The following is a 12,081-nucleotide window of genomic DNA, read 5'->3' on the forward strand; positions in this document are numbered from 1 at the left end:
CTCAGCTCACTGCAAGCTCCGCCTCCCGGGTTCATGCCATTCTCCTGCCTCAGCCTCCCGAGTAGCTGGGACTACAGGCGCCCGCCACCTCGCCCGGCTAGTTTTTTGTATTTTTTAGTAGAGACGGGGTTTCACCGTGTTAGCCAGGATGGTCTCGATCTCCTGACCTCGTGATCCGCCCGTCTCGGCCTCCCGAAGTGCTGGGATTACAGGCTTGAGCCACCGCGCCCGGTCGAGAATATGTTAATTTTATTCCCAGTTTATGACAGTACCTGGTTCCTAGCATTTACTTATTATATTTTTAAATAAACGACCAAATAAATGTTGCAGTCGGTGGCCTCTAATCCCCTTCCCACCCTCACCCACACTCCCAGAAGTCTCTGGTGTCTCTGTGTTTCAGCCTTAAAAAAAAAAAAAAAGGAAATTTGCTTCTTATTAGCCTAAAATTGACCTTCTGAAGGTATTCCTTTCCCTGCAGGGAATGTTCTCTACGTTCAGGGGAAAAAACACCTCAACTATACGTTATAAATTATCCAGGACAACTTTTTTTTTTTTTTTTTTTTTGAGACGGAATCTCTCGCTCTATCTCCCAGGCTGGAGTGCAGTGGTGCAATCTCTGCTCACTACAAGCTCCGCCTCCCGGGTTCACGCCATTCTCCTGCCTCAGCCTCCGGAGTAGCTGATACTACAGGCGCCCGCCACCATACCAGGCTAATTTTTTTGTATTTTTAGTAGAGACAGGGTTTCACCGTGTTAGCCAGGATGGTCTCGATCTCCTGACCTAGTGATCCGCCCGCCTCGGCCTCCCAAAGTGCTGAGATTACAGGCATGAGCCACCGCGCCCCGCCCAGGACAGCTTCTGAAAACGATTGTTTTACCTTACTACTGCCAACCTCTTACCTCACCTCCCACCTTATCCTAAACTGGACGTTGCTGTTGATTTTGTCTTGTTTCTGATCAAATTTCCTAAATAATTTTGGGTGCTCTGCTATTTACTCCAAATTCAACAAAATATTAATATGATAACCTCCTAACCCAGGCCACAGGACAAAGTTCCCCCAAGCAAGTTTCCACACATATACCCAGATATGCACCAGATCCAAAGCCTTCTTGTAACACTAGTGAGATTCTTGATTTCTTTTTTGGATGTATGCTTAATTAATGTTGGTTCCCTGACAATCCCATCTTTCTCGTTGGGTTCTCCATTATTCCTGGCACACTTGTTAGTAATATTTGCTGATCAGAGATGCATATTGACTCCTAGGTGGGGATGATCTTTTTACCTGTCATTGGGTACACCTTTTATTTTGGAGGCACCTTCAGTTTTTTCTTCCCCTTTCTTATTTGAGAGTTTCAGTCTTCTCTTTGGGAATCAGGCCCTAATTCTCTTTCATTATTTACAGGAAGAGATTAAAAGGCTTCATTCAAAAAGAACCTAGGAAAGTTGCCTTAGTGTCTCGATGACGGGTGGAATTGATCGGCAAGCTGTATCTGGTTGCTCAAAACAGTGCAGCATCCACAGTGTGACAGATCATGGATGAGATGTTAGTGTTGTAGAAACAAAAAACACTTTAGTGAATTCACTTATTAACATGCCATTGAGTTTTATGTCTGAGTCAACAGCATGGTATTAAGGCTTTGACAGAGTGGTGTTCCAACTGTATTGTTTATTCCTTGTAATAAAATTATTATTTTGTTTTTATGCATGGTGCCACTACAGCATTTTCCACCCAGTGGGTGCGCTATAAATATTGACTGATTGGAATTTGAAATTGTAAGTGTCATAATTTAGAGGTTATTGGCTCCCTATAATTGCATTTGTGAACTACAAATTCAGCTAAAATTGGAGCTCTACTCTGAAACATTTCCATTGAGCTTCTGGTCTAAGTTACCCAGAAAACCCTTAAGGTAAAAATTCTCCTCTTTTTACAGCCTCAAGTCTATTATTTAAAGCCAATAAACAGTGGTTAATAATGGAGAAGTTTTAAATTTCAGGCATGTTTTTAGAGACTAAGCCTAATAAATTATTAAGTGGAAGCAAAGCAATATTATTTGTTTTGGTCATAGACTTTGAATATCCACGAGAATCATGGATATCATGTCTCAGTAATGGTTTTGAGGTTTGACTCCTGCTTCCTTAAATGTAGGAAATGGCACTGAGAGTGATACATGGCTTTATTTTTAGGTTAAGAGCCTACCTTTTAAAGGAAGCAGTTACCTGGATATGTAACATCCTAAAGCAGATTTCAGATACTTGAGGAGAGTCTGTTTTTAAGAATTATGATGAAATATTGCTTGCCTTAATGAAATGGCTGTTATTGTAAAACACTGATAATATCTATAAACAGTGTCATTAAAAGGTGAGTGAAATAAACCTTAGATAATAAGTACAATAAACCAGACAAAATATCTATCTCTGAAAGAATAAGAATATATATAAGAAAATATATAACTTCTTTGAGATCTAATCTTTCAGTTCTTTTTTAGCTCCGTTAACAATTATTTAGCAGATGCCAAGCCCTGAGCTTTCATATAGGTTTACAAATATAAATAAAACCTCATCCCTACATAGAAGAATCTTAGGAGAGACATGGTTTCAAAATAGGGTTCTTACACCATGGATTTACAGGAAAAGCCTTTGATTACAGGAAGAAAATACCAAAATGCTTATTTCTGTTTATTTTTATAAAATAAAGAAATAGGTGAAATGTAAAATGCAAAGATGTCCAATGCAAAGAAATTAAGACAAACTAATCACCCATAGGGATCGTGGCATCTTGACTCTCTCACATTTACTATGACGAGTTTGGAGTGGTGGAAAACATAAAAACAAATACCTATACCTCTGCGTAATGTTTAAAATAATAAGAAATGCAATTAAATTCTTACAAAATTTTATTAAACATAATAATCAATGTTTAAAAGGTTTATTTGAGGTATGTTACTTAATGATGAAAAAAATACTTTTAGAAACACGCTTATTCTTCCTACCACAATAACAATGGCCAAAATAATACATAGAAAATGATATAACATACAATTATATATTTAAATGCCTTCCTTTGTCATAAAATTGTTGGAAGATGCACAATATTGATACAGTTGTAAATATTAGAAGCTACAACTTGGGAATTTTGCAATGCCTTGGAAGAAGGAAGAAATGTTTCTAACATGTCCCAGCTGCTGGTATTTTCTTCATTCTGTTTCAACAATAACATACACAAAGAACTACTTGTTTTTTCTAACCACCAAAGGAGATAATATATTCTCAGCAGAAAATTTTTTTAATAAAAATAATGTTTGTGGAAATAACTGTGAAGTGTAGTTACTGATGAAGCGGTTGCTCTTTACTGGAATTTTTCAGATGGATTTCAGGGAAATGTTGAGGAGAGAATATAATTTCCTGAACCTGAATCCTTCATAGGCAAGCAATTTGGGCCAAAAAAAAAAAAAAAAAAAAAAAAAAAAGGTGCATACACTCAGAAATGCATAGAGTGCATAAATTCTTAAGAAATATCCTCTTTATAATAACAAGGCATCTCAGATACAGTAGGATCTTTGAAATATTTTTTAAAGACTTTTTTGAAAAATGTTGTTGGACTTAAAGCTAATCTATATGCTTACTCTTTTACATAAAAAGGTATTCCAAATTTTTTGACGAATGGACTTCACTGGTATGATGCCTAATGAATCTATTTTTAGGAATCACACACTCTAAAAACGGATTTTTAAAGAAACACTGGTTATAGAAAAATCATTTTGAAGAAGGATATAAAAACTGTTTCCAAGTTAAATTATTTCCTTTTTGCAAGTGTTATGAGTACATTTATCTGTGACATTACTCATTATTTCTACTTATTGAAAAAATATTGGAGGTATGGTATTAACTTACCCGTTAAAATTTTACAAATAAAGAGTTCTTATGGGTTTTGAAACCTTTTGTTAAATATTCAAATTAATAGTTTACAAAACTCGTGACATCAAGGAAGAGGAAGTTATCAATAAAATTTCAACAAAACTTTGCCTAATTTATAAATCAAGTTTAAAAATGAGTTTCTTCATCTAATAAACTAAGTCTCTGATGCCCTTCTACCATTTGAACTTGCATATCTTTATAAGATTTCTATCTCAAAATGCCTGATTATCTTATAAATATACATAATAACTTGTTTGTTTAAATAAGGATCCTATAAACTGGTCATTAGACCTAGCTAGCAGTGGTTGCATCATATTGTATTCAATTTTGTTTTCACCAAGAATGCTTCATAGACAATGTTGTATGCTTCAGTTAGGAGTCATTTGATATTTAATTCTTTATTTGTATTACGCTAACAACCATCAGGTAGACCCACTGGTTCATCATGGGCTGCAAAATAGTAATATTGTGATTTTATCATTCTGTAAAGAGAAACATCTACATCAACTATTTTTTTTTTTTTTACCCTAAGATACAGTTTGTCTAGGACAAGAAGGATAAACATCTGATTCTTTCATTTTTTAGTTTTCAACAGAATGATTTTGTTTCTTAGCATTATCCAAAGATGTCCAATGTATTTAAAAAATAAATTGACCATACTTGTTGTTTTCAATAAATTCAAGCATACTTGCTTTCTTTTAATCCATTGCATCTTTTATTGTTGTTGAGTGGGGGCCTCTTTAAGCTTATTTCAGAGTCTTTTTGACATGCCCCCTCTAGCCTTTGATAGCATCATGCTTTTTTGGTGCCTTTCCCCCCTTCAGATCTGAGTTTAGCCATTTCTCCAAAATGTCCTATTTCCTATTAGTGAGAAATAATAGAAATTATAATCTGGATGTTAGACACTTTTTTTATTGCTTATTGATTGGTCATTGATCACAGGTCTTTTCAGGAGAAAGTGCGAAAAAGCATGAATTTTTTAAGATGGTAAAGTGCATCTTGAATCCATACTGATAATACTAATTCAGAGTCAGGACTTGGTTTTTATGTAATCTACTTGATCTTTCATCAGCAGCACCTTTTATCCAGATGGAAACTCCTGGTCTCCAAAACATTAACATAATTTTTCATGTAATTTTCCTACAAAATACACATAGCAGTCTCTGGATGACAAAAATTCACAATACCAACAACAATATGACTAACTTTGTGAGTACGTTTGGCATATATTCCACCAGAGCATATTGTCAAATCACTGTGCTCTAAAATTAATTGAAATAGTTTCTCTGTTTTTTGGTTGAGCCAGCAATGCAATGCACAGTTAACACATACAATTCATTTGCCATTCAATGTATCAGTTTTGTTTTCCAATAAAGTTTGCATTATAATTCTGTAAAATAATCACATGGTTCCAAAATGAAGTCAATAGAACAAGGTATATCCATGGAAGTCCTATGTTCTGGTACTCTCTATATCTGTTCCCAGGTTCACACCATTCTCCTGCCTCAGCCTCCCGAGTAGCTGGGACTACAGGTGCCTGCCACCATGCCTGCCTAATGTTTTTGTATTATTAGTAGAGACGGGGTTTCACTGTATCAGCCAGGATGGTCTCGATCTCCTGACCTCATGATCCGCCCACCTTGGCCTCCCAAAGTGCTGGGATTACAGGCGTGAGCCAACGTGCCCGGCCCCTTATAGGTAACTTTTTTAAAAATAAAAGTCTTTGTTTTGGTTTTGGTCCCTCCAGACACTGCTTTATACAGAGTTTATCTCTACAGTGAGATACATTTTGCCAAATGCACATTCTCATGCAATTCATATTCTTATCAATATAGAAACCATTTATTTATCCTAGAAGATTTCTCCCAGACCCTTTCTCAGTCAATCCTACTCCTCAGAGAGAGTCACTGCTTTTATTTCTTTTCCCATAGTTTTGCCTTATCTAGAGGTTTATATAAAGAAAATTCATACAGAATGTATTTTTGAGGCCCTTTTATTTTAGTGCACTTGTCAGTAGTTTAGTCCTTTTTTGTTGCTGAGTAGTATTCCATTGTTCGGTGGTACTACATTTTAAAAAATACATATATTCACCATTTGCTAGACACTTAGGTTGCTTACCATTTTACCTATTATATATAAAACACATATTTTTGTACAAGTCATATTTTCTGTAAGTATGTTGTTCTTCCTTATGTGTGCTACAGTTGGTACATGTTCAACTTTATGAGAATGTGCTAAGCAGTGCACAAGATCTCCGTCTGTTTCACAAACTCTATAGCTTTTGGTGTTTTTCATCTTTTAGTTTCTCTTTTCCATGCAGGTGTAGTGGTATTTCACTGTGGTTTGAATTCCCATTTCCTTGATGGCAATGCTATTGAGCACTTTTCTCTGTGCTTTTTGGCTTTTTCTGTATCCTACTTTGTGAATTGTCTAAGTCTTTCCTCTATTTTTCAAAAGGTGTTTGATGTTGTTTTTAAATCTTTTCATTTTAAGAGTTATCTATTTGAAATACAAATCCCTTTTGCCAGTTTGTTTCTTTTTGTGTGTATGTGTTTTTGCCGAGCAGAAGTTTTTAATTTTGATTAAGTCCAACTTATCAATTTTTTCTGGTACGGGCTTTCTAAATCTTTTAAATAGGTATATCCTAATTAACAAACCAATCAAGGTACATGACTTTCTGTAAAGAGCATTACTGACTGTATAGAAAAGTGTGTTTTTCAATGCATTAAGACATTTCAAAATGCCTTAAATGTTGTCATTTTACCTTTATCGGTGCTTACAATGTCTATTTTACATATACCTTAAAATACACAATACATAATTAATAGAGGAGTATATATATAAATTTATGCATACATAAATATATACCTGCATACATAAACAAATAAATATATATTGAGGTGCATATTCAGCAATGTTATTGATTAAGAACATGATAAAAATTTTGAGACCACTGGACAGTCATCTCAAAGTAGAGACAAAGGTATATACAGGATATTATGGTCATCCAGAGGAAAGACATTAAGCCAAACATGGAATTTAGACAAAACTTTCTGAATAAGATGATTGTCCATGTGAGTTTTAAGGAGTTAGTAATAATTATACAAGAGGCTATAAGAGAAGGCATGTAAGAAAGATACAGCAAGATGAACAAAAGCATAGATGCGTGAAATCGCATGGATTATGGGTGAAATTATATTTCACATTTATTAGAATTTTAAATCCAAGAAGAGATTAGATGGGTTGGTAGGGACCAGATGATGGAGGTCCTTGTTTTGCCATGCTGAAAGAATGGATTTCATGCTCAAGGTGACAAGGAACCACCCACTGAAATGATTTAAGAAGAGGGGTGCCATATTCCGATTCTAAATGCTCACCTTTGTAGCAATGGGAAGATGAGGTTGAGAAGAACAAAGCTAGAGCCTTGAGAACAGTTAGGGGATATTGCAATTGTGCAGGTAGCAGATTATGAGGACCTGGATAGGAGAGGAAGAGGTGTGTTTGAGAATCGTTCAAGGGGTAAAATCAGGAGGACCTGGTGATTTGCTGTGAAGGTGGATCAGGAGGTAGAGAAAGAAGAAGTGTACCTAACTCTTAGGTTCTGGTTTGGGTAGCTGAGTATGATGGTGATACCACTAATCAATATCAAGGGAAATACAAGATGAGAAGCTACACCAGCAGGGTTGCTGTTTCCAAGCTTTACTCTGCCTGTGCATCCATACAGGCTTCTCCACATTGACAGCTAACGGCTCCTGTCACTGTAAAATAAACTCCTTAGGAAAATATTTCTAATTATGTTATATTTGGAACCTAAAGTTCCCTTATGCTATATTATCTTTCCAAGTATTTCTAAATGATATACCAAACACAGATGGAAGTGCAAAATGGGGTGTAAAAATGACAAGCCTGTGTTTGAATAAAATTTATTCAACTATTTATTCAAGAAATATTTATTGAACAACCACTTCATGTCACAAAGTGTCCCAGGTACAGGGATACAGTGGTAAACAAACCCGACCTGGCCTCTGCCTTCAGGTTTCTTGTTTCCAGAAGGGTGCACAGAGTATGATGTTGGGGATAGTGCAAGGAGTAGTAAGGACATAGAGAAGGAACATCTATTTCCCTCAAAAGTCAGGAAAATCTTTCAAAAGAAGAATAAAGAATGAGAAGTTGGCTGGCTGAAGGAAGGAGCAGGTATATGGAGGGAGTACTGCAAGCAGTACTGCCTGTAATATCACATGATAATGTAAATATCATATACACATGCATAATACACAAGGCATAGGGACAAGAAAGAATCAAATCAACAGGATGAAATGAAAGTTCAACAGGACTGGAATACAGAGTGCAAGGGAGAGAGAGGAAATGATGAGATTCAACAAATATTTGCTGTACAATGTTCGACAAGGTTGGGTTTTACTCTAAATTTAAAGAATATGACAATAAATTAAAAAGAAAGTTCCTGCTCTCAGGAGCTCATGTTCTACTGAGAAAGAAAGACAGTCACAAATCATAAACAGATCCTGTACTGGGTACTCCAATAAGAATTTTAAAGTATCATGGACTCATGGGCATCCTGTCCAGGTTACTGGGAACTGGGAAAGGATAATAGAAGAAGGGATGTTTCAGCAAAGTCTTAAATGATTTTATAAAGATTCCCAACAGCCTTGGACACAGGGTATAAAATGTAAGGCATTACAGACAGTGGGACCCAAATGTGCAAGTATATAGGACTTGGGTTGGAGGGGAGACATTTATGTTTGAGGATCATATTTAGAACAGTTGTTGCTGAAATACATTTCTGGCCCATCTCTCAGCCCTCCAGCATCCCAGAGCCATACTTCTAATGGACACACTCCTACAGGCAAAGAACAGATAGAAATAGAGCAACATTTGAAGTCATTTCAAATGGTGAAAGATGTAAGGTAAAAGTACGGCCTTGCAGAATAGCAGAACTTCCCAAAATTATAAAATGCAGTCATTTTATGTTATATGTAATAAAGGCTTATGTAGTCAAAAATTATTATTATTTTTCCCAATTTCTGTTATATAAGGTTATATGAAGTTTCTTTCCATCTTTAGTGATTATTCAGTACAGAGAGATTATAGACTGATGTTCATATTTAATAACATTTACACACAAAATTAATATAAGAAAGGTGTTTTAATTTGTTTTTCAAGAATTGCTAAAGGAAGGTACGTGTTTTAGGAAGTGAACCAGAAGTTTCTTCACAAAAAGAAGAAAGGAGTAAGGGGGTTATTATCCAATATGAACTGATATAATATGTTAAGTTGATAAGAATATTTTAAAACTGTTCTTGTAAAGCTATTCCTCTGGAAGGCTGAACAGCTTTTTTAAGGCTAGCTTGGAATGCTAGAAAGCATAAAATATTAAAAGAATCACAGAATCCCTATAGCCTGGTTATAGATTATAAGAATTTTACATGACTTCAGAGTAAAGCACACTGGATCAGGGATCATGAGACCAAAGTTTATTCACTGTGTGGTCATTGATAAGAGCCTTAATGGACTGCATCTGGATTGCTTCATTGGTAAAACGGAAGTGCTAATACCTTCTTTTCAGGGTTATTTAGAGCATAAATGAACTACAGTTGATGTTGAACAATGCAGGGACAATGACCCCTTGTGTGGCAAAAATCCACACAGAACTTTGACTCCCCTAAAAGCTAATTACTAATAGCCTACCGACCAGAAGCCTTATAGATAATACAGTCGATTAACACATGTTCCGTGTGCTATATGTATAATATACTCTATTTTTACAGTAAAGAAATCTAGAGAAAAGAAAATGTTATTAGGAAAGTCATAAGAAAGAAAAATACATTTACTATTCATTATGTGGAAGCATATCATCATGAAGGGCTTTATCCTTGTCGTCTTTATGTTACATAGGCTGAGGAGTAGGACAAGGAGGAGAAGGGTTTGGTCTTGCTGTCTTAGGGGTGGCAGAGGCAGAAGAAAGTCAGCCAGTGAGTGGACCTGCACAGTTCAAATCCATGTTGTTTAAATGCCTAGCGCATTTAGTATGATCACTGATGCTGTTAGGATATGTATCTGTAAGTGTGCTCTCTGGACAGCTATTTCTGCACAACAGAGGTAGATTGCATGCCACATGTGTAATTTAAACCATTCTAGTCTCTACATCAAAAAGTGTGAGAAGAAATGGGTAAAATTGATTTTAGTAACATATTTTATTTAGCCCAATACATTCCAGAAATGGATATTTTAATATCTAATCAATATAAAATTATTAATGGGATATTTGACATCATTTTCAAAATATGGTCAGCCTTCTTAATCTAGTGTGCATTTTCCATTACAATACATCTCAATCTGGATGAACTGCATCTCAAGTGCTCAATAGCCATATGTGGCTAGTGGCTATAAAAATGGGCAGTGCAATTTTGGGTTACACTGCTGAGTTTAACTCCCAGCACCACTTAGTGGCTGCATCTCCTTGGGCAGTTCTTTACCTTCTCTGTCCTTCAGTTTTCTCCTGTATATAAAGGGTATACTAACAATGCACACATGATGGTGTCATAGGATGAAATGGCTTATAGTAATACTAAATGTATGCTAGCTACTGTTAGTAGTAGTCTTGCTAATAACAGTATCAGTGTTCAAGGTTAATGCTAACTACTACAATTGTTATGATTGTTTTATTTTCACAATCATCATCAGCAGCAGCATTATCATCATCATGCAAAGGATCCAGTCTGATGGTAGAGCTCTGTATATAAGTCTCAGGTTGGAAGCTGGTCATGACATTTCTAAGAGGTTGTAAGTGTCCATTCTGTAAGAAGCAGCATCTCAGCCAGTGTGTATGGGTGCACGAAGGTATGATCCAAACTTTTGGAAGAAGTAGCTGGCATGACTTAGGTGTGCTACCAAGGCCCTAGTCAAATAACCTGTGATTCAGTCCAGGGTCTCAGCTTCAGGGAAAAAAATAGTGGAAATCAGACAATCTTGTCTGAAACCCATGTTTTTCAACTGGCATAAACGATAGAAATTAGAGACCTTTAGGGTTGGTGGGCATATGAATATCAAGGTCCTCAACTCAGACTGATAAGCCACCACACTGAGATCAGTAAGGTTAACTTCAGATCTCCTGGTTCCTAATATGGTCTTGGATTATCAAGAATTGGCTCAGGAACTGAGTGATGCCTACCTGTTTAAATGGGACTAATACAGGCATAACACCCACCCCAAAATTAATTATTTAGTTCTAAAAATTTTGTGTGGCAGAATAATTTTTAACGTATTAATGTATATTTTTCTACCTGTATTTTCCTCCTTCAAGAAAAAGTCAAGCTCTTTGCTTAGGGATATTTTTGTGAAAAGAAAAGTAGAAATTGATTTCAAGAATTTTTCATTATTAGATATTGTGTTCAAGAACCTAAGGCCATTGGGATTATGCTAGGTTTCCTGGAGAGTGATCCAACAGGGTGTGCCTCTGAACAGACCTGCTCTTAAGTAGGGCACCAGGGAGCTGCCGTGAACCCAGGGCTTAAGGTGGGTGGAGCCTTTGAGACACTGCTCCTTACTCATTTTTTCTTATATTTCAAGGGCCTATGAAATAAGCTTCCTTTCAAGATTATCTTGGGCAACCTTGCACTTGTGGAGTTGTTCTAGGCATTGCAGCCTTCCAGAGAGCAGCCAGGCCCATGGGAAACGCAAGGAGAGAGAAAGAGAGGGACCTCCCCAGACTCCCCAGATGCCTGGAGACTAAGAGAGGAAAAGAAGTCCTGGAGTTTTTCAAATAGCAGAAACCCATATCTTATTTGTAGATCATTCCTAAAAGTGCAGGCAAAATGGATGTTGGGGAAAAAGGCTCTGTGGCTTCCTGCCCAAAGTGTGGCTTGGCCTCTTCAGGGTTGGATGGACTGAAGGAAGCAATGGGAGAAGAACAATGTGTGTCTCAGGGATCAAGGATGTGGAATGATGACTGGAGATGTGTCTCCAAGACCTAGGCTGTCCGTTTGCCTCTGGGTCCTTTACACCGTGCTAGAGTGGGGAGGTTGCAAAATGACTGAAGTGATTTCCTTGCTGGCTTGATGGGGGGTTTGTAGGCAAAATGAAGTTGATTCAAAACACATAGACCGAGCAGAGTGGCCACGCCTGTAATCCCAGCATTTTGGGAGGCT

The sequence above is a fragment of the Trachypithecus francoisi genome, unplaced genomic scaffold, assembly GCF_009764315.1.
Source record: "Trachypithecus francoisi isolate TF-2019V2 unplaced genomic scaffold, Tfra_2.0 Lachesis_group7, whole genome shotgun sequence".
NCBI classification, from domain to species: domain Eukaryota; kingdom Metazoa; phylum Chordata; class Mammalia; order Primates; family Cercopithecidae; genus Trachypithecus; species Trachypithecus francoisi.